The following is a 23,548-nucleotide window of genomic DNA, read 5'->3' as shown; positions in this document are numbered from 1 at the left end:
ATTTCTGACCGATTATCAGAATCAATGAGAATCAAAGACAAAGAACAACACCTTTAATGGACTAAAAGAAAAAAACCAATAAAACTGTCATCCCATAATTGTATATTCAGAGAAATACTCTTCAGATGTGAAGACCAATATTACAATTTTGGATAAATATACACTGATGGAATCAATCACTAGCAGATTTATGTCCTACACTGTGAGAAATGACAAGAACTTTCTTTTTTCAAGCTACATGTAAGTGACACAAGGTTATGTAATTTGAATTTATGAATTTATAGGAAATATATATTTTTACTCAATTACAATTAATCACAATTAATATTAGTACAATACTAACTCTAATAAGAATAGGATTGGAAAAACATACATATTATAATCTTAAAGTAATAACTAAATACTAATGCATAAAATATAGCTAATGAACTAATAAGTAAGGCCCGGCGCGGTGGCTCACGCCTGTAATCCCAGCACTTTGGGAGGCCGAGGAGGGCGGATCACGAGGTCAGGAGATCCAGATCATCCTGGCTAACACGATGAAATCACGTCTCTACCAAAAAAAAAAAAAAAAAAAAAAAAAAATTAGCCGGACGTGGTGGTGGGCGACTGTAGTCCCGGCTACCTGGAGACTGAGGCAGGAGAATGGCGTCAACCTGGGAGGCGGAGCTTGCAGTGAGCCGAGATTGCGCCACTGCACTCCAGCCTGGGCAACAGAGAGAGACTCTGTCTCAATAAAAACAAACAAAGAAACAAATAAACAAAAATAATAATAATAAATAAAAATAAAATACTAAGCATATTTGATTGACAAAAACAGATGAAGGAAATAAAGGAAGAGTAGAGTAAAACAAAACAGATGATGACATGGCAAAATGGTAGACATAACATTAACCATAGCAAATAGTATGTTAAATGTAAATGAAATCAAAGCAAATAGTACTTTAAAATGTAAATGAAGTAAAAACTCCAATTTTAAAAAAGGCATTGTCAATACAAATTAAGATCTAATTAGATGGTACTTACAAGAGATTAATTCTAAACATAATGACATAGTAGGATAAAAGTAAAATAAGGTAAACATTAAAGGAGTAAATATAAAACCAGCTGAGATGGCTAAAATAAGAGCAGTATAAATGCATTTCAAGGCAGAGAGCATATACACTTAATTGCAATAAACATGCATAGTTTATGAGGGAGATAGTAATAATATATATATACTTGATAATAGAGGTTAAAATATATAAAGCCCAAACTGAGAACTGATAGAACTTGAAAAAAGAAAGACTTCATAATTTTAGAATAAAATACTCTAAATATACAAAATAAAGAAATGTAATATATGATCCTGAAATGGAATTTGTAATAGAATATAAAGGAATACATTATTAAAATGATTAATGGCTTTTTAATACAGATAATGAATTAGATAATATTATTATATCAATGTTAAATTTTCTGATTTTGATCTTTCTAATATGGTTATGTCAGAGAATGTCCTTCTTCTCAGGAAATGCAAATTGAAATGTTTAGGTGCAAAGGACCGTGATATCTCCAACGTAGTCTCAAATAGTTCAGAAAAAATAACTATATAGAGCATGAGAGATAGAGAATATAAACACATAGTGAGAAAACATGTAAATAGCTGGATAAAGGGTGTTCAGGAGTCTCCTGTAGCATGCTGATAATTTTCCTGCGATTTATAAATTATATTAAAATCAGACAAAAGTACTCAAAAAGTTGTGTTCTCTTGGAATATTTTGAATAAAATGTTTGATAATTTGACAGACTGAAAACAATAGTTTTAGAGCACTTACTTTAAGTTTTTAATAATTTTATTTAATTAAATTTATAAGAATCATTTAAGTATTTTGCATAATTTTTTTTATTTTAAGCTTGTTTGTTCAGGCATTTTGGTGCTTGAAAAGAAAACTGAGCATTTTTAATATACGTAAAATTTCATGCATTTTTCGTGTGGCTAATGATTAAAATATTTATTTGACTTTGTTCTAACTGTAATTAGAGCCTCTCCAGAAAGTAATATTTCTTTGGAAATTAAAATTGAATAGACTTATGAATAAAATAACAAGATATAGGGGTATCACTTAAGAACATAACTAACTTTTCTAGTTAGTTAACAGATCCGGACTTTTTAAAACAGAATCTGACTTCTACCAATTAAAAAAAAAAAAAAAGAAAGATAAAAGACAGAAGCCCACATTAATTCATTTCAGTAATTGGACCATATTCTTTGTACTGTAATTCACCTACCAGGGTGTTATCACTCCAGTGATTTGAAAAGTATTCACTATTTACCTATCTAATTTAGCCCTTTATTGCCAGTAAGACTGCCTCTGACAGGACTAGCAAAATTCCCGTTGTTTCAAAATTAAAATTGAGTGTTTATAATTAATTTCTTGGAGGAGTATAGAATCATTTAGAGTAGATAATTCAATGTATATTACTAAGAAATGCAGAAGTATGTGCCAAGAGTGGAAATCACTTTCTTTTTGGAAAAGCTGAGGTTACTTGGCAACTCACATTCCTCCGGGGAAGTTAATCTTGGCTGTGTGTGAAACATGTTACCATAATTTTTGACACGTTTTTTACTTGATCATATTTGACAGCACTTAACAATTAAAGACACCATATTTTGACCTTGAATTCTTAGGGCATTTCTATAGTGACACTTGTGTTGGTTTTTGTTGAAAGGAAGGATTTGTCTTGATTGCTGATTTGCCTTTTGTATCATTTGATGTTTTAGAGTCTTGACATATCTGTAAATTCAAGCTAAGAAATGTGCTGACATGGAGAAATACACAAACATCGGACTTGCTTTTCAACTTTGGTTCTACATCTGAGGCAAAGTGAAAAAGAGACTGATATTTAACAGGATAAACCCATAGCCCCGAGATGGGCTTATTATAAAACTTAAGGAGAAAAGTTGTTAATTTTCTATTGGTTCAGTATTTCCTAACAAGTCCTTCTCAAGATAGGTTCATTGATGAAATTTTTAAAAATTATCTGAAAAATAATAGTTAAAAAAGGACAACTTCATACGCAATTGAAATAGAGGTATCATTTGCTTTTAAATGAACTTTAATTTTTAGAATAGTTTTTTATTTACAGAAAAAATTGATAAGTTCATGCAGAGTTCCCAGATACCCTTCACTTAGTCTTCCCCATTGTTAACATGTTACATTATTATGGTACATTTGTTATAATTAATGAAAACATATGGATACATTATTGTTAACTAAGGTACCTAGTTTATTCTAATTAATTTAGTTTTTATCTTTGCTTTTTTAGTTTAGAATCCTATCTTGGATACCACATTACTTTCAGTAGTGATGTTTCCTTAGGATCACCTTGGCTGTGACAATTACTCAGACTATATTAGTCTAATTTCATACTACTATACATAACTGCCTGAGACTGGGTAATTTATAAAGGAAAAAGGTTTGATTGACTCATAGTTCAGCATGGCTCCGGAGGCCTCAGGAAACTTACAATCATAACAGAGGGTGATGGGGAAGCAAGGCACCTTCTTCACCAGGCAGCAGGAAGGAGAAATACCCAGTGAAGGGGGATGACCCCCTTATAAAACCATCAAATCTCATGAGAACTCACTATCACCAGAACATCAAAGGGGAAACCACTCTCATGATTCAATTACCTCCACGCGGTTTCTCTCTTGACACTTGGGGATTATAATTCAAGATGAGATTTGGGTGAGGACACAAAGCCTAACCATATCAAAAAGCTTCCTTGTTTTTGACATTTCTTGTTTCCTTGTTTTGGATCAGGACTTCTCAAAAACTGTAAGAAAGCGAGTGATTACTTCTAAGCTCTTCAAATATTGGAACTGAAATGGGAAGTCTAGATGATATTTTCAATTTTTCACTAGTTAATGCCTTCAAAGACACTTCTCTGTATATGCTTGAAAAAACAAATTATGATTAGCCACATTGCCTTAGCAGTAATTTTTTAATTGAATAGTTAATGAGCAAAGCCTAAAATTTCCCAAGGGCCTTCAAAACATTTAACAGCAGGTGAATTTGTTTTTTTTTTTTTTTTTTTTTTTTTTTTGAGACGGAGTCTCACGCTGTTGCCCAGACTGGAGTGCAGTGGCGCGATCTCGGCTCACTGCAAGCTCCGCCTCCCGGGTTCCCGCCATTCTCCTGCCTCAGCCTCCTGAGTAGCTGGGACTACAGGCGCCCGCCACCGCGCCCGGCTAATTTTTTTTTGTATTTTTAGTAGAGACGGGGTTTCACTGTGGTCTCGATCTCCTGACCTTGTGATCCGCCCGCCTCGGCCTCCCAAAGTGCTGGGATTACAGGCTTGAGCCACCGCGCCCGGCCTGTTTTTACTTTTTTAAAAAAATTGCTTTTAACATAAGGTTAAGACAACTGTGATGCTTACCATATGCTTGTGTAGGAACACGTTTATACATCTGTTAGTTCATTGAGTGATTAGGAATATGTTGTGAGAAATGTGGATTTGCAACTTCTGTGATTGCCAGCAGCTACCACAACCTTAGTTCTAAAGAAATGGTCATGAACCAGAAACAATGAAAAGTCATAAAAAGGTTTATTTTTAAGTGAACTAAATTGAAGAATAAAAAGTTTTATAAAAATTGAAATATATTTCCTGGGTAAAATGACCTAAAAATTAAATAAACACAAGTTGAAGAAATAGATTAAAAATATTTTAAATTAAAATAATCCCTGGTAAACCAAAATGATAGTGAAGCCAAACTTTTAGGTGTCAGTAATCCCTTCTATGTGGAACATGATTAATTACATTTCTAGAACAATGGGAAACAATGCACACCAAAATAATGTTAATATATATTAATATAATAATTTGTAATGAAATATTTATTTAACACCTACTACATACTAAACACCATTAGAGAATAAATGAAGAATGATACAGATCTTTCTCTGAAGGTTCTGATGCTCCCAGTGCCATAGAACAGATGCATCTGAGGTTTATCTAATACAGCACTGAGTCTGACAACTACATTAAAAGTCTAGGAAACAAAAGACTGCAGAGTGAGATGATTTGCCTAAATTCATACTAACTGAATCTCAGGATCTCCAAATCCTAGTCCTTTGCTATATAGTTAGAAGAAAAAAAAGAACATGCATTTTAAAAAAAGGTAACAAAACAAATTGTGATACAAAGGGTAGCATTTAGTTTCATCAGAAAGTGCTAATAAAATATTTGTGACTAAAAATATTTTATGGATAATAAATCAAACACCACATCTATATTGTTTTGAACTTACCACTTCGGTATTCAAAGTGATATAATGAAGTTTTATTATTATTGGGATAATAGAGTTCAAGGCTCTCAAAAGGACTTGAAAATATATTCAGATTATCTGTCTGTTTAAAGTAATGAGTCAGCTTGGTTTACCATATAAGCTTCCCTCTTGAAAAAAATCCTAATTTTTGTCTCAATAGATTCTCCCCACACATAGCTTATGTCAAAATATTTCACATGTAATCATAAAATCTTGGCTAAGTATCTCATACCTGTCTTCAGTGTTTCTGTTCCAAATAAGCACCAGTAACACTTACCAAATATTGAGTAAACAATATGCTAGAAAAATCTCAACACCTTAGTAATCATCTGTTTCAAATAATATGGTCCCAAAATAGCAGTTAGTAGAATGTGTGCAATTTAATAACTAGTGTTCTTGGCAATACTACTAAAAATAACATTTGGTGATAAAGTCATTTCTGGCACTATTTTTTTTTTTAATCAAAGACAATACATTTGTTATCTTCACACTGGTAATTGAAGAAATTCTCATAAAGTATAAATGGAGATGAAAAATATGCAAGATGCCTACGTAGATTTTTATATAGCTCCTAATAGTTCTCTTCCTAGTATTCATACTCTTGTTATTATGGGCTGGGCCTAGTGACCCGCTTCTAATGAAGAGGATATGGCAATTGTGACATGATGTCACCTCCAGAAATAGGTTGCAAAGGACTGTGGCATCCACTTGCTGCCTTGCTCTGTTTGGTGGTACTCTCTTGCTCTCTTGCTTGCATACTCTGATGAAGCAAGCTGTCATGTTGCAAACTGATCTATAGAAAAGCTCATGAATCAAGGAATTAAGAAAGCCTCCAATGAGTAGTTTGTGAGGAACTGAGGTCTCATTCAAAAATATGAGAGGAGCTGAATCATGCCAACCATTAGCTGAGTAAGCTTGGAAGTGGAACCAGTCAGACCTTGTGATGACTGCCGCTAAGCTATGAGTCAAAAATTCTTGACTCACAGAAATTGTACAGTAATAAATGCGTGTTGTTTTATGACTATAACATTTGTGGTAATTTATTTCACAAAAGTGAATACACAATTCATTGTTCTAATGAAAAATGCATGTCATTGACAATGTTCATCATGATGTGCCACGATAAAACTTTTTCTTCCAATTGTTATTACTACAGAGTAAACTGCATTGCCGTGTGTCACCATTTTAAGAGTCAGGAAAGATACAAAGGCAGAAAAAGAAAACTGAGTTTACCAATACCTTTCTTCCAAAGGGTATTTTTATTTAAAAGAACGAGCTCATGAGGAATACAACTGAAGTTCAACAAATGTCATTGAAATCAAATCAAATTGGAACCCACCCATACTTCCTTCCAAGAGCTAGCCTCCCAGACCTGATTGGGAGGCATAAATGTACCCTGAATTTCTACTAGAGGGTAAAATGATTCTTGGAAGATGGCACAAAGGTTCTCTTAACTATGACAATGGCCATCTGCAAGTTATTTCAAGGTTCAGAATTCTCATCTCAGTGGAAAATTAATTATAAGAATATCTCAGTTTTTAATGGATTTTAAATGATCTAAAAACCCTCTCGGTACTTTAATGTATAATTCTTTTATATTAAAAGCAGAAAAGATATGAGGAATAAACTTTATGAAGCATACAGCACATCAATAACTCTCTAGTATTTGAAGTTCTTATGCTTACATTTTTTAATGTATGCTCTGAGTAAGATTAATTTTCTCATAAAAAGCATTTGCAATCTAGCTGAAAACACTTAATAGATATTTGTGTTATTTCTTTAGAATGAATGCTGACTAATTTTCTTTCTTGCTTGTTTAGCATAACTCTTTTTGTTAAAAATTTATTTGACAGTCATTTTCATAACTGTAACACAAATATTTTAAAGCATAAGAAAATGTTTTGTTTCCTAATCTAAATAGTGAAACTGTTTTAATCAGTGGCAGTATTCCATTCAAAAATTTCAATTAAGCAATAGAGCCCAAAGGATCATTGTAGGTATTTACAGTTAATAAAGATTTGGTAAAAATGTGTTTATTTTAGATGTTGCAAAAGTGCAACATTATATGAACCATTACAGAGTTCACCAAGAGCAGATCAAACTATCATTCAAAAAGTAGATCAAGCTATCATTCAAAAACATTATCAACTATGAAATTTGACCTCGGGCCATCTGGACCTCAGTTTTCCCATTCATTAAAATGGGGAACCATGGTACCTGGTGTGTTCCAGGAAATCTTAATAAAGTGCTTTACATAAATATCTAATATAAGATGATCACAAAACTTCTAATAACTTAAGACAATTTTAGACTTTGGATTAATCTCAAATACCTAGTTCTTTAAAATTTTAAACATAGGCCGGGCATAGTGACTTACGCCTGTAATCTCAGCACTTTGGGAGGTTGAGGTGGGTGGATCATGAGGTCAGGAGTTCTAGACCAGCCTGACCAACATGGTGAAGCCCCGTCTCTACTAAAACTACAAAAATTAGTAGGGTGTGGTGGTACATGCCTGTAATTCCAGCTGCTTAGGAGGCTGAGGCAGGATAATTGCTTGAACCCAATGAGCCAAGACTGTGCCACTGCACTCCAGCCTGGGCGACAGAGGGAGACTCTGTCTCAAAAAAGACGAAAACAAAAACAAAAAAAACTAATCATGGCATTTATATAAAAGGTTGAGTGAATTCAAGAAATCAGAAAAAAATGCAATGCATTTATAATACATTTTTCGTTCATTATTGTACTTAGTGGTTTCAGAAACCTTGTATTCTCTTTACAAGAAGAGACTATTATGAGGTTCAGATAGTTTATGTAATTTGATCAGTTACCTAGGATAGTAATGAAAAATTATGGCTGTAACCCACATCAGCAACTACAATTCCAGTATTTTTCTTATTTTACAGCAATCACTTCCAAATTATCAGAAGCACTCAAAGAATGAAATATTTGATATTCATTGCATTTTAAATGTTTTCATATTGACCTTTTCAAGTATGATCACACTTAAACCTAGATTCTAAAATTTGTAATATCATGTCATTTCATTGCCCAAACTTGTAACACAGAAGAAAAAAAAAAAAAAAAAAAGGAAAAAAGAAAAACCACTTACATATATATATATATTTTAGATGGCGTTTTGCTCTGTCACCAAGGCTGGAGTGGAGTGGCACAATCTCAGCTCACTGAAACCCTGCAATCTCTGCCTCCTGGGTTCAAGCAATTCTCCTGCCTCAGCCTCCCAAGTAGCTGGCACTACAGGTGCATACCACCAAGTCCTGTTAAGTTTTGTGTTTTTAGTAGATACGGGGTTTCACCATGTTGGCCAGGCTGGTTGAGAACTCTTGACCTCAGGTGATCCAACTACCTTGGCCTCCCGAAATGCTGGGATTACAGGCATGAGCCAGATTGCCTGGACCTAAATATTTCAAAAAATAATTGTAGTATCTGTTTTCCTTTCTCTTGTAGTATAGCAGTTAATGATCTAATGGAAAAAGGAGCAGTACATCACAACAGGGAATAACTGGATAATTGCATATATATACATGCAGAGACACACAGACACAAATACACATATACATACCCACATATGCACACACAACATGCTTGTTCTGACTATATTAGATATATTTCACCCCCCGACTTTTCATTTTTTAAAGGTGAATAAAACATTTGCCTATAAAAATAGAGCTATGAAATTTAAAGCTAATACAGAATCTTGCAGCTATGTAGATTTTACACTTGTCATAGTTGAAAATTTATTGACTCTGGAAATAAAGTACTGAAAATTGTCATTGTGTGAAATTTCAAGTTATACAGATATGTAGATACTGTTAAACTATATATTATAATATGATATATTAGTTAGCTGTGATGTTCTCTCTACAAGAATATTTTAAATTTATTAGGAATCCTAGAATTTTGCATTATCAATCACATAAACGACAGAAAATATTTATTATTTCAGTATTTTTAATAGCTATGTTGGGGAAAATAAAATCTATTATTAGTTTGTCAGAAATACATTACTGGGCTCTGCACATTTCATAATTGCTTTAGTAATTATATTGTCTTATAAAAATAAAGTAAATAACAATATCAATAAATGTTGGTACTGAGTAGAACACAAGCAATTATCACATATCTGTTTTACAACTTCTTTTCAAAGAGAAAAATTTTACTAAATTATAACCTGTATGAAATATCCCATTCCAGTTTGAGGAAAACTTTTAAAAGTATTCATAAATACTTCTAAAAGAAACATTTGCTTAGCAACAACTCAGATCTATTGCTATCATATTACTATATATATATATATGCATACTCTGAATTTAAAATATGAGTGTGAATATCTACTGATTTAAACATAAATGAACTTTGCTATTAAATAATGCCTACAAATTTAGCTTTCTACCTTTAGTTGAATTCTTTCTTTGGTAGCAAATGTATTTATTTGAAAATAACCATTTATCTTATTCCATATGTATTGACTCACAATTGTAGTAAACGTATGTTACTTTTTGCTAACCACAGGGCTGGACATAAGTTTTATTTTGTCTGCTCAGCATACATTCACCTATTTTCTTTATTGGGAATACTCCCAATTTCTTTTCCAGAACCACCACACCTCCAGTCCACCTGGTTCAAGGGTATGCGGGTGGACAATTTCTCAACAAGATTTAATTTAAAACTATTTTCTAAAATTTTGGGAAAGATAAATATTTCCATGTTTCCATTTGAAGTTACTGATCTAATAGGATAAAGTTTTGGATATAGAAAGATAATCTTGCCAACTTGATACAGAGGAAACGTCTCTGCCTTCTCGAAATTTAAACCAGTATAGGAAACAATAGGACTATTATTTGACAAAACACAGAATCCTGAGGAGAAATTTGAGACTCTGGAATTTTTCATTCCTGAAGCTAAAATTCTCAGTTTTACTTGGAAAGGACCTATGAATTTGCAGTTTGAATTTAGATTTTTATCACCACAAGGAATGCTAAATAGTTCAGAAATATTACTTACAAAACATCTTTTAAAAGGAAACATTTTATAAAAAGAAAAAATCCAAGTTCTCTTCAATATGAATTCTTTAGACAGAAACCAGATCAAACAAGTCGTTATGTATTATAAGCTTTCTAATTCTATGCTATGATAGATATAAGTGAACTCGGTTTTTCAATTTGTGGATCACAGTGTGGTTATATTTTCAACCACAATACCTTTGAAAAATCTAATTGGTTTCAATTAAGATAAGTTAATATAAATCATTTCCACCATTTGGATGAAAACAGAAAAACTGACAAGTTCCTTCAATCATAACATATAAAAACCATCCATAAAATACATCAGGCCCAGCTGTGTCTAGTCATCGGATTTGTGTTTTGTTTCACTTTTTCATAGGAATATTAATGCAGTGACGAAAAAAAGCTAGGTCATGCAATCAGAAGGCTTAAAGGCAAATCTTACAAGCACTGTGAATTTGAACAACTCTCTCTTCACATTCGGAAACCTGTTTCTTTCTGTATTCTGATAATATTTAACATGTAGAGTGGTGGCTGTGATTGATGAGACCATGCTTGGAAGAATATTTTGGGAACTCTTAAATGCTATACAAATACTATAGATGTGTATGTTTGTGTGTGTGTGTGTGTGTGTGTATAAATATATACATATAAATGTATTCTATGTGCTAGGTTTATGTTAATGTACAAAATTAGATTCCACACACTGAGAAACTTTTATGTAATAAAATACTGTGTGAGGTACTTCCATTCCCTGGAGCCAAGACCCCTGTCTACAACAAGACATACTAACTTTAAGTTGAGTATCTGCCAATGTCCAGCTATGTGACCTTTGGCAAGTCTATTTGACTTCTTGATGACTTAGTTTCCTCATTTATAAATAATAATTATTATTAATTTGGCTAACACACACAAAGAGCTTACAACAGTAAGATCTACAGCTGGCACATGATAGGCATTCTACTGCTATTAACTTTTAGTTTGAACAGTCCTTAGCTAATTCTATGTTGTGGCTTGCTCAACCTGTGACTCAGGTTCAGTTCTCTCAGATAAGGCCCTGTTAGGTTTTTCCATTCTCTGTAGCCTGAACAGCATTTGTATACTTCTTCTATTTCCCAGAATGCTGAAAAATGTCAGGCAGGACACTGAGGAAGAGAGCCCAGAGAAAACAAGATGTCACATTCTAGCCTCTGGAAACAATCAGGATTCCTAGGGAGGTGACAATTCCCCCTTTGGGTGTTAGCAATGGGCAACACATGTTATGTTTGCTTGCTTGTCACTGGATCTTCTCTGGTGGATGATGAGATCATTAAGGCCATGGGTCATTTTAAATTTATTGGACCAAGTCCAGAGAATTTTCAGCTATAGGAGAGAAATCAGAAGCTAAAGATGGGAGCCAGGCAAGCATAAGAAAGAAAAGGAAGTGGAAAGGGAAGTAGGAATTGCAGACAGTTGCATTAGTCTGCAAAGCAATGGACTTAGAGTGCAAAAAACAGACATGTTGCTGATGATGATAACTCTCCACACAGATTAGGTGAAGAGTATATAAAATGACAACAATAATTCAAAGTCGTAGTAACTGTGACATCAAGAGTGTCAGTGGAAACAGTTGGTGTCAAGTAAAAAGGATCAACTGTCTTCTAATCTCTGGGGTCACTGGTGGTCTGGCTAACACTCAGATGTTTTTGAAGCAATTGGAGTTTCCTCCCAGTGCTCTAGAAACCAACAGAGATATTTGAGATAGTAAAAGATGAGTCAAAATTGATTTATCTGAGGGATAGTTCCTCTGTGACCTCAGTAAAAGAAAAGAATATTCTGGGACACATTTATATTAAGCTATTTGAGATATCTCTCTATCTCTCTATCTATTTATGTGTGTATATCCCTGCTCCCATGTCCCAAAAAAGAGCTCCTAAAAACCCTTCTAGAGTTGCTAGGGGAATTTTTTGTTCTATTTAATGTTTAACTCTGGTTACGAACACAGAGATCCTAAGACTTCTTCAATTTCCCAAGTGACAAGCACATCCTTTGTTTTGATGAGACAATTTCTAATGGGTGTTTGGACAGCCCATTGAGTAGGTAGGAAATGAAGGCTGAATTGATCTCCGAAGATTCAAATAACCATGCCTATGTAATGCAGCGTCCACGAAACCCCAATAGGCCAGGGTGCAGGGAGATTCTGAATCGCTGAATAAGTGGAGGTATCTGGATGGTTGTACACTCAGAGAGGGCATAGAACCTCCATGCCTCTGCCTTCCCATACTTTACCCTGTGTATCTTTCCTCTCTGACTTCTGTATATATTTTATATATCTTCTGTAATATATTTTATGATAAATGGGTAATCATAAGTAAAGTGTTTCCTTGAGTTCCTTGAGCTGCTCTAGCAAATTAATTCAACCCAAAGGGGAGCTCTCGAAATACCTGATTTCTAGCCTGTAAGTCAGAAATAAAGGTAACCTGATACCTGTGACTGGCATCTAAGGTGGAGAGCATTCGTGTGGGACTAAGCCCTTAAGCTGTGGGGTTTGATGCTATCTCCAGGTAGACAACGTTAGAATTAAGTTAAATTATAAAACACCCAGTTGGTGCCCACCAGAGAACTGGTTGTTAGTGATGAGAAACACCCACAAATTTTGGTGATGGGAAGTGAAGTGCTTTGTGTTGTATCGAGCATAAATTTAGGAAAAGTAGCTTTAGTTTTCCAGTTGCTTGTATTTCCACACCCATGTGTATGGGTAAAAACTCAGGCACATTTGGTGAGCACAGGCAAAATGCTCTGTGTTCACAGTGTGAGAATAGGGAAAACACATTTCGTTTTTTCCTATCTTGTATAATATGTATTTCCTTATATCTATCTTCTATCTACAATTATTTTAAATATAGATCAATATATGGTTAATATTTCACCCTATGCACCAACGGGTATATAGACTACAAAGAAGTTTTATGAATGCTGCAGAAAAGCTCCTCAGACATAGAATAACCCATAGTTTTGATTACTCAACTGCACCTACTCTTTTGCTCTTACTTGTACTTTATAACAATAAAGATAGCAACAGTAAAATTATGCCAAACACAGCTATATGTTACATAAATGAAAATTTCCAAAAGATTTAGAGGATACATTGAAAACAACTTTAATGTATTTAATCGGATGAAATGGAAGGAAAAAGTTGACATACACTAAGATGTGTACAAATGTAGGAGAAGCCAGTTTAAGGTAAAAGACTAGGAGTTCAGTTTTGGACATGAGTTAACATATTATCCAATTATTAATGTAGTAGGAGACAGATCTTTTACAAATCCTCCCTCCCTCCCTCCCTCCCTCCCTCCCTCCCTCCCTCCCTCCCTCCCTCCCTCCCTCCCTCCCTTCCTTCCTTCCTTCCTTCCTTCCTTCCTTCCTTCCTTCCTTCCTTCCTTCCTTCCTTCCTTCCTTCCTTCCTTCCTTCCTTCCTTCCTTCCTTTTTTTTCCCCCAGAGGGAGTCTTCCTATGTCAGACATGCTTGAGTATAGTGGTGCCATCTCGGCTCACTGCAACATCCGCTTCCTGGGTTCAAGCAATTCTGCTTCAGCCTCCCGAGTAGCTTGGATTACAGGCATGCACCACCACACTCAGCTAGTTTTTTGTATTTTTAGTAGAGATGGGGTTTCACCATGTTAGCCAAGACGGTCTCAAACTCCTGACCTCGTGATCTGCCTGCCTCAGCCTCCTAAAGTGCTGGGATTACAGGCGTGAGCCACTGCACTCAGCCCACAGGGAATATATATATACTATATATATATTCCATATATATATTCTATATATATTATATATATTCTTTATATATATTCTATATATATTCTATATATATTCTATATATATATTCTAAATTGAAAAAAAAATCTGAAAAATTTTGGATAAGGCATAGTTCTTTCAAAAGAGTGTGCTCAATCCCAGCACTTTGAGAAGCTGAGGCAGATGGATCACAAGGTCAAGAGTTCAAGACCAACACCCCATCTCTACTAAAAAATACAAAAATGAGCCAGGCACGGTGGTGCATGCCTGTAATCCCAGCTACTCGGGAGTCTGAGGCAGGAGAATGGCTTGAACCTGTGAAGTGGAGATTGTAGTGAGCTGAGATCACGCCACTGCACTCCAGGTTGTGTGAAAGAGTGAGACTCTGTCTCAAAAAAAAAAAAAAAAGAAAGAAAATAAAAGAATATATATATATATATATGTATATATATATATATATATATTCCCTGTGAAAAATTTATCAAACCTTGAAAATGTTTAGTAGCATAGAGAATGTGTTTTACAGATGAGTTTTTGTCACATAAAATTTCAAATTTTATTTTGAAGTACTGTAAGAAACACTTAATTTTTAATATACCTCCACTTAAATATATTGATTAATTAATTAATTAATTTATAGAAATAGGGTCTCACTCTGTGGCTTAGGCTGGAGTGCAGTGGTGCAATCACGACTCACTACAGCCTTGACCACCCTGGCTCAAGCAATCCTTCCACCTCAGCCTCCCAAGTAGCTGGGACTACAGGAACACTCCATCACATACAACTAGTTTTAAAATTTTTTGTAGAGAACGAGTCTCCCTGTGTTGTGCTGGCTGATCTCAAACTCCTCAGCTTAGGCGATCATCCTGCCTCAGCCTCTCAAATTGCTGGGATTATAAGTATGAGCCACTGCTCCAGCCTATCTGCATTTTTAGATAAAAGATATGTGCATTAGATATTTTTGATTAACTGTTTTCTCTAAACATAAAAGTTGGATCTCAACATATTCTACTTTGTTTTGTTTTTCTGGCTTTCCTTACTCTGTTCTTTCTGAATTAAACCTTATAATAAACTGTATTTCCTGACAATGTACAACTTCACCTCTAGGAGTGTCATTTCCTAATCAGCCCATTCTTCTGGATGTAGGTTAAGTTAGGTGTCTTTTCTTTGTGCTCCTAAACGTCATTTCTACAATTTGCAGTAGCATTTTCACATAACATTGTCATTTATTAACTTAGGATAATTGCTTCATTAGATACTAACCTCTTTGGGTACAAGGAACATAAGCTCATTTCTATCTTCAGCACTTCTTTCAGTGAACTTTAATATTTTGTTTTTATGAAAGCCTACTAGCCTCCAGGTACAATACAAATTGAAACAAATTCTATCCCCTAAGATTTTACAATCCAGTGGAAAACATTCAGTGCAATGCAAAAGTTGTAATAATAAAGATAGGCCATACCTATTGAGGTACTTGTTGAAGGAATAATAGAAAAATTAAGAATTTCTGATCAGGTTAACAGAATCAATGACAAAGTAAAAGCTTTTACAACTGTTCCTGGAGCAATGACCTAAATTTCCCACTTTTTTTTTACTTTGATTCAAAGATAATACAAAATTGTCCTGACCATTTTTTTGGTTATTAAGGATGCCTAGTTTTTTCAATAAGCATACATTCTAAAACTTAAAACCGGCTGGGTGCCATGGCTCACACCTGTAATCCCAGTTCTTTGGGAGGCTGAGGCAGGTGGATCACCTGAATTTAAGAGTTTGAGACCAGCCTGACCAACATGGTGACACCCCATTTCTACTAAAAATACAAAAAACTAGTAGGGCATGGTGGCAGGCACCTGTAATCCCAGCTACTTGGAAGACTGAGGCAGGAGAATCAGTTGAACCCTGGAGGTTGAGGTTGCAGTGAGCTGAGAGCGCCACTGCACTCCAGCCTGGGCAACAAGAGCGAAACTCCGTCTCAAAACAAAAACAACAAAAAATCATCTAAAAACCAATCTATTTCCTTGTCCTGTGAAAGAATACCCAAATATTCCTTTTAAATTTTCATTAATATAATCTTCATGCAAAGTATAATACTTTTTATGAAAAGCGAGTGATCCCACTATTTTTCTTTAAAGCATAAATTCATATATATATATATATATATATATATATATATATATATATATATACCCGCTACTCTACAGAGTCTTCAGTTTAATGCCAAACAATGCCTTACACATAAAATATAGCATATCCTTCTTATGATCAGCTCATCACATATATATTCTATAATACATATAACTATTTATTTATGGAAACAGGGTCTCACTCTGTGGCTCAGGCAGGAGTGCAATGATGCGATCATGGCTCACCACAGCCTTGACCTCCCTGGCTCAAGAAATCCTTCCACCTCAGCCTCCCAAATAGCTGGGACTACAGGTACACACCGTCACATTCAATTTATTTTTAAATTTTTTGGAGAGAAGGAGTCTCCCTATGTTGCCAAGGCTGATCATGTAACAAATATGTTTTATATATTTGTTATTTAAATGCATGTACACTGTTATTTATATTTAAATTATTTATATTACCTTATTTCTACAGGATTATTTTCTCACAAAAAGCATTTTCCATTAGCAGCAAATGATAACATGCTAGCCCCATTCTATTGTGCACGACTTCTGTTGTATTCTTGTTCAAATGTAAAAATAACAATAGTCAGTAGAGAGTTAAAGAGTTGAAATTACTCATTCTGTGGCATATAAATATATAGATTTAATTATACCAAATATATTGGCAATTTCTTATATACAAAACTGTCACATATTTAAAAATACAGTATCTAGTCATTTTTAAAACAATTTGATTTCATTTTTAGAAAAGGAAGCGACAGTCATATTGGTTGAAGTTAGAAACATATTTAGCAGCCACACATTTGAGTAGCACGAAATGGAAATATAAATTAAAATTTTAAAATAACTACCATTTATTTTGCTTGTATTGTACCCAAAGGATTTCAGCAACATGGGAGCTAATATAATATAATGACATCTGTCTCCATCCCAGGCTCAATTTCCTTCCATGTTAATTGAATGCCTTGTGTGTTCCAGGGACTGTTCTAAGTGCTTGGAATGTATCATGCAACAGAAGATACAAAAACTGCCACCCCGGTGGAACTTCCAGTTGGGAGAAATATGCAATGAATAGCAAACATAATAAGGAAACTGTATTGTGTACCTAAACACGATAATATAAAGTCAAGTAGAAGAGGAAAACTGACCTGCGAGTGTTGGGAGGAGGGTAGCCTGCAGAATTAAATGGAGTAACAAGGTTTCAGCATGGGCTTATTGGAGAGCAAAAGTTTGAGCAAAGATTTGAAGGGCTAAAAGGAGTTATTTAGAGGAAAATAATTGCAGGCTTAGCAAATGTCTTATGTGTTCGCAGGTAAACCAGAAGGCCAGAATGGCTGCAGGAAAGGGATTGGGGGCAGCAAGGAGGAGGTTAGAATACACAGGTCATGGGGAGCCATCTCACAGAGGACTCTGAAGCCAGTGTGGGCACTTTGGATTTTATTCTGAGTGAAATAAAGAATAATTGGAGGGTTTTTGCCAGACAGAGGATGCAACCTGGTATATTTTACCGAAATACATTGTATTAGTGTTATCTCCTTTATTCCTGATAAAATTAATATTGGAGACTATATAGAAAGATTTACCTAGCATGGCTCTGGTCAAACTGGAGGATAGAGGCCTTTCCACAGGAGGTTTTCCCCTCATATCTGTGCCGTGGAGAAGCAGACAGGGATTCATATTTTCTGTCCTGCAAACTGGATTCCTATCCTATAAAGGAAAACAAACAAAAAAGAGTGTGGAAATAAAGGGGTATTTTTTTTTTCATTTCCAAATTCTCTAATTAGATTAAAGAAGTGAGTGAGGCACATAGAGCAGTCATTCAGGAGTATTGTATGAAGAGCTTCCCAAGTGGAATAGAACCTCAGGAGTGGGGAAGGAATGATTTCTTCCGACAGATCCATTCTTGCCTGCTCATCTGCAATGCAGAGTCTGACCCTGCAGAGAAGATGAGAAGATATGAAATTGTCTAGCCTCTAGGATTAATTAGTCATTTTTATTCAGGTGAGGGCTACAAGGCCATTTGGCCCTCCTCCTAAGTCTTATCTTTGAATCCAGTTTTAATCAGTAATAGTAGTTTAATCTACATTAATCTGATTTCTCATCTATCAGTTGCTTGTAAATGGGGAGAGGTGTTATCCATTAATCACTTAAATACAATCAGAATGAAAACTTGAATGACAAAAGTAGTGGGCAGGGGAGGGGGGGGAGGGTGTTGCCAGAAAGTGTCATGTGGAAGAGAAAAGAGAGAAGTGCTTTTCCTCTGATAAGAAAACTCTCCAGACAAGAGCATTACCACCAACTCCATCATTAATTAGAAGCATTTGAGTTCTACAGTTACAGTATTTGCATTGAGTTTCTCCTTCAAGGCAGAGGCATCTGAATCCCCATCATCAGCAGTGACCTTTGGGTTAATTGGAAGCAGCAGTTGCACCCAAGTGTCCAGATACAGGAAGATATACCTTTAAAGTACAGCTGACATGATGTAAAAGTAGAGAGGAGAGTTAGTTCAGGGGTCCCTACCATATATTCAAAAGTATGATGGAGTTGGGGTGGTACAAGCCATGAAATAGCTATCATTTATATTTGTAATATCTAATAAAATTACTGACTCTTGTCACTTAAGAGATCACCAAAGACTAATTATAAAGGTGTCATTTGAGGTGAACCTGGAAGTTTGTCATTTGAAGCATTTGTTGGAGCAAGTATGTTTTAGATAAAGAAAATAGCAAGCTGATATCACAAAGGTGTAAACATGCTAACCTAATTCAAAGTAAAATTTCAAAAATATGTCTTACAGTTTGAATTTATGACAACTAAAAGGAATATATGTAGGACAGTAAATTGAAACTACCTATTAGAATTAAAATGTTCTCAGTAAAGCTTTATATGTATTCTTGAATTTTTTTTTAACCTGCAATGGAATTTCAGAACTTAACTTCAGTTTCAAGTTTGGGGTCCTTATTACTGGAAATGTTCCTTGCAAAACTATGCAAAAGGAGCATCTATGTTTAATTGAAACAAGAAAGGATGGGGACTGGAGCAATGCTAGGAAAGTTATTTCAGTTGCATGATTCTCAAAGTTCAATGTATAGAGCAATAATGTGGGAACCTGTTAAAACACAGATCCTAAGATTTCAGCCCCAGATATTTGAACTCATTTGCTCTGAAAAAAAGGCACACTGGTCAACATTGTAATAAGCTCTGTGCATGAAGCTAAAGTATATTGTCCAACACATGTTGAGCAATGCTGTAGTCGTTTAAATTAGAAGTGGTGAGTGCTTGAACCTGAGAATGGCAATGGAAATGAAAAGAAGACGATAGACCAAGAGACATTTTGAGCTTTCATCCATTAGGATTAAAAGACTAGGTGAACATACTGGTGAAAAAAGACTCACAAGTCATTCTTTTTATTATTATTATTGTACTTTAAGTTCAGGGGTACGTGTGCAGAACATGCAGTTTTGTTACATAGGTATACACGTGCCATGGTGGTTTGCTGCACCAATCAACCCGTCACCTACATTAGGTATTTCTCCTGATCCTATCCCTCTCCTAGCCCCCCACCTCCTGACAGGCCCCAGTGTGTGATATTCCCCTCCTTGTGGCCATGTGTTCTCATTGTTCAGCTCCCACTTATGAGTGAGAATGTGCAGTGTTTGGTTTTCTGTTCTTGTGTTAGTTTGCTGAGAATGATGGTTGACAGCTTCATCCATGTCCCTGAAAAGGACATGAACTCATCCTTTTTATGACTGCATGGTATTCTATGGTATACATGTGCCACATTTTTCTTTTTCCAGTCTATCACTGATGGGCATTTGGGTTGGTTCCAAGTTTTTGCTATTGTGAATAGTGCTGCAATAAACATACGTGTGTGTGTGTGTCTTTACAGTAGAATGATTTATAATCCTTTGGGTATATACCCAGTAATGGGATTGCTGGGTCTAATGGTATTTCTAGTTCTAGATCCTTGAGGAATCACCACACTGTCTTCCACAATGGGTGAACTAATTTACACTCCAACCAACAGTGTAAAAGCATTCCTAATTCTCCACATCCTCTCCAGCATCTGTTGTTTCCTGACTTTTTAATGATCACCATTCTAACTATGAGATCGTATCTCATTGTGGTTTTGATTTGCATGTCTCTAATGAACAGTGATAATGAGCTTTTTTCATTTTTTTTGGCTGCATAAATGTCTTCTTTTGAGAAGTGTCTTTTCATATCTTTAGCTCACTTTTTGATGGTCTTGTTTGTATTTTTCTTGTAAATTTGTTTAGGTTCTTTGTAGATTCTGGATATCAGCCCTTTGTCAGATGGATAGATTGCAAAAACTTTTTCCCCATTCTGTAGGTTGCCTATTCACTCTGATGATAGTTTATTTTGCTGTACATAAGCTGTTTAGTTTAATTAGATCCCATTTGCCAATTTTGGCTTTTGTTGCCATTGCTTTTGGTGTTTTAGATATGAAGTCTTCTCCCATACCTATGTCCTGAATGGTATTGCCTGGGTTTTCTTCTGGGGTTTTTATGTTTTTTGGTCTTACATTTAATTCTTTAATCCATCTTGAGTTAATTTTTGTATAAGGTGAAAGGAAGTGGTCCAGTTTCAATTTTCTGCATATGGCTAGCCAGTTTTCCCAATACCATTTATTAACAACCCAAGCCCTGACAGTGAAGTGAACATTGATGTTTTCAGTAAAATTAAACAAACAAACAAACAAACAAACAAACACTTCAGAAGACTTACATTTTAGTGCAGGAAAATAAATTTTTTTCAAGAAGACATCTTGAGTTTCAGGTGGCATAAGGAAAGCGAAATGGAGATGCTCTCTAGGTACTTTGATGAGGGTCAGGGAGAGTGAAGAAAGTTAAAGACCTAGACTCAGCAGTCACTTATCCATAGGTAACAAATAAGACTGTAAAAGTGGATGAAAGAAATGTGAAACTCTGAGAAGCCATAGAGCTAGGGGAGGGGAGATTTGGAACTAGCAATAAAAAATCATGTTTTTCCTGTCTGGGCACAGTGGCTCACACCTGTAATCCCAGCACTTCGGAGGCCTAGGTAGGGGGATCACCTGAAGTCAGGAGTTCAAGACCAGCCTGAACAACATGGTGAAACCCCGTCTCTGTCAAAAATACAAAAAGTAGCTGAGCATGGTTGCAGATGCCTGTAATCCCAGCTACTCAGGAGTCTCAGTCAGGAGAATTACCTGAACCTGGGAGGCGGACTGCAGTGAGCCAAGATCACACCACTGCATTTCAGCCTGGGCGACAAGAGCAAAAGTCCATCTCAAAAAATAAAATAATAATAAAATCATGTTTTTCCTGAGACTTAACCATTAAAACAAAATTCAAATGTAAAGCAAATGTTAATGTGGGGAAGAAGGAAAGACAGCATAATCCAGGCAGAGGCCACAACCACTGAGGAAACTGAGACTAGAGACAGAGAAGGAGGGAAAAGTCAATGCCTGAATTGCTTCTTGTGACTGAAGGGTTAGGGAGAAGCTGTCTTCTGACGACCTTTGTCTTTGTAGACCAAGTGAAAATTTTTAATCTTTACATTAAGAGCAGTGAGAAGTCACATGTTTCTAAAAAAATAAAAAATAAAAAAAGTTGGGAATATTTCTAGCACAGGGTGCTGAGTACATACCATAAGATGCTGTGCTGTTCTAATTCTGGAGCATGGTTGAGCTGCAGCATTGACTCAAGTCTGTTGTTGCTTTTCCAAATGTACCTTACAGGACAGTTACATGTGTCATGAAGAAATTGCCTTTCTAGGTGTTCATTCTGAATCCACTCTTACTCATTGTGTTATTTTGAAAAACTTATTTAATTTCATGCTTCTTAACTTTGGTTTCATATTTGAAGCATCTAAAAATACCAATGCTTGGCCCCACCTCCCACAGATTCTAAACTCAAGCACTGGTGATATTTTAAAAACATATGCAGGTGTTTCTAATGTGTATTCAAAACTGAGAACCAGGGACTGTCACTAAATGTTTCAGTTATTTATCTTGAAAATGGGCTGATTATAATAATACCTAATACTTGGAGATGATATAAAATGAGGTGGCGTTTGGAAACACTAAGTGTAAGCTAGCCATGTATTTAAGTGTATATTATCTCTTGTCATAGTCACTTACTATAGTGATTCAAGTGCTGAAAAAGACTCTTCCATGAAAAAGATCCATGAGGAAAGCTTTTTCTGTAGCTTCTGGCCTGGTATTTTAACTTGTAATGGTTTTCTTCCTTCAACTAGTCATAGAAGGCCTGTGGTTTGATGTGTTGCAAGGTTTCCCTGCTTTCTGTTTATAGACATATTAAAATTTGTTTGCATCATTCTTTCCACATGTGGGATACCCAAAAACTTTGTTCTTGCTCGTTTCTTGTTGAATATATATTTTTTCCCACCCTTCTACCCCACAATCTGTTGGCCTTCTTCACTTCCATGGCATGAAAAAGCAAAACAAACAAATAAAACAAATAACAAAGAACAAAAAGAAACTAACAGCAGCAAAACCAAAAATCTCCTCTTTTCTCTGGAGGATGGACATTTAAATACGAGAGTAAAAATTTGAAATGTGAGTATAGTGATATTGATGTAATGCCTTACTTTAAAACTCAGTACAAATTGTGTTATGCAGAATAATTATAGAGCCAAAATTTTAAATGACATCACTACATTCTCCACATAAGTTTCTACATAGGGAACAGCATGCAGTGCTTTCTGCCTGAAGCTAGTGCTCCACCTCCATTCTAGAGTTCATAGATGATATACAACTTTGAACTTGGTCATCTTAGTAAAGTGTGCATTTTCTAGCCTGGCTTTGATTCCTGTATTGATTCACTGTTGAGAGGCTGTAACTCAGTTTCTTGGCTTCTCATTTCTATCTGTCATGCATTGTGATTCATCATTGCTTCCACATTTGAGGATAATTTGTTTTCTGTTATTTTGTACTTCCTCAAATGTTCTCTAGCTAAGTCATACATGTATGCATGGTATCTTTCTTAAGGCCAGAGACCATGTTGCTAGGATGATTCTGGGCTAACGGAACTGGTCACAAGAGAACCACCATTTAAAAGAGCATAGAAGGCCTAAATTTAATTTTCTAATTCAGTTATTAACAGTTTTATTTAACAAAGTTGACACATGTCCTCTCCAATGAGTAGATCATGCCTGTGTGACACAAATTAAAGTGATCAGGCTGCTGACCAGGCCTTTGTTTTTGTTTTTTACCACCTTTGGTCACTTTATTCCCATGATTATGCTGAGCTATGTTCCTTTCAGTACAATGCTTAGCCATAATCATA

The 23,548-nt window shown here is 35.3% G+C and overlaps 1 long non-coding RNA gene across 3 annotated transcripts in view; it reads right to left on the bottom strand.

Moving 5' to 3' along the window:
• Positions 1-467: 467 nt before the first annotated feature.
• The window catches only part of LOC105487774 (uncharacterized), a 229,347-nt gene continuing 206,266 nt past the window's right edge, over positions 468-23,548 (bottom strand). For all 3 annotated transcript variants that reach the window (XR_011621385.1, XR_011621384.1, XR_011621386.1), the window contains 2 exons: positions 17,822-17,945; positions 468-553 (listed from right to left, as the gene is read on the bottom strand). This is a non-coding gene — a long non-coding RNA (uncharacterized lncRNA). The remainder of the gene's footprint in view (positions 554-17,821; positions 17,946-23,548) is intronic.

The sequence above is a fragment of the Macaca nemestrina genome, chromosome 3 (genome assembly GCF_043159975.1).
Source record: "Macaca nemestrina isolate mMacNem1 chromosome 3, mMacNem.hap1, whole genome shotgun sequence".
NCBI lineage: Eukaryota > Metazoa > Chordata > Mammalia > Primates > Cercopithecidae > Macaca > Macaca nemestrina.
Note: the sequence above shows the minus strand (reverse complement) of the source record. Positions and strands in the feature narration are given on the sequence as shown.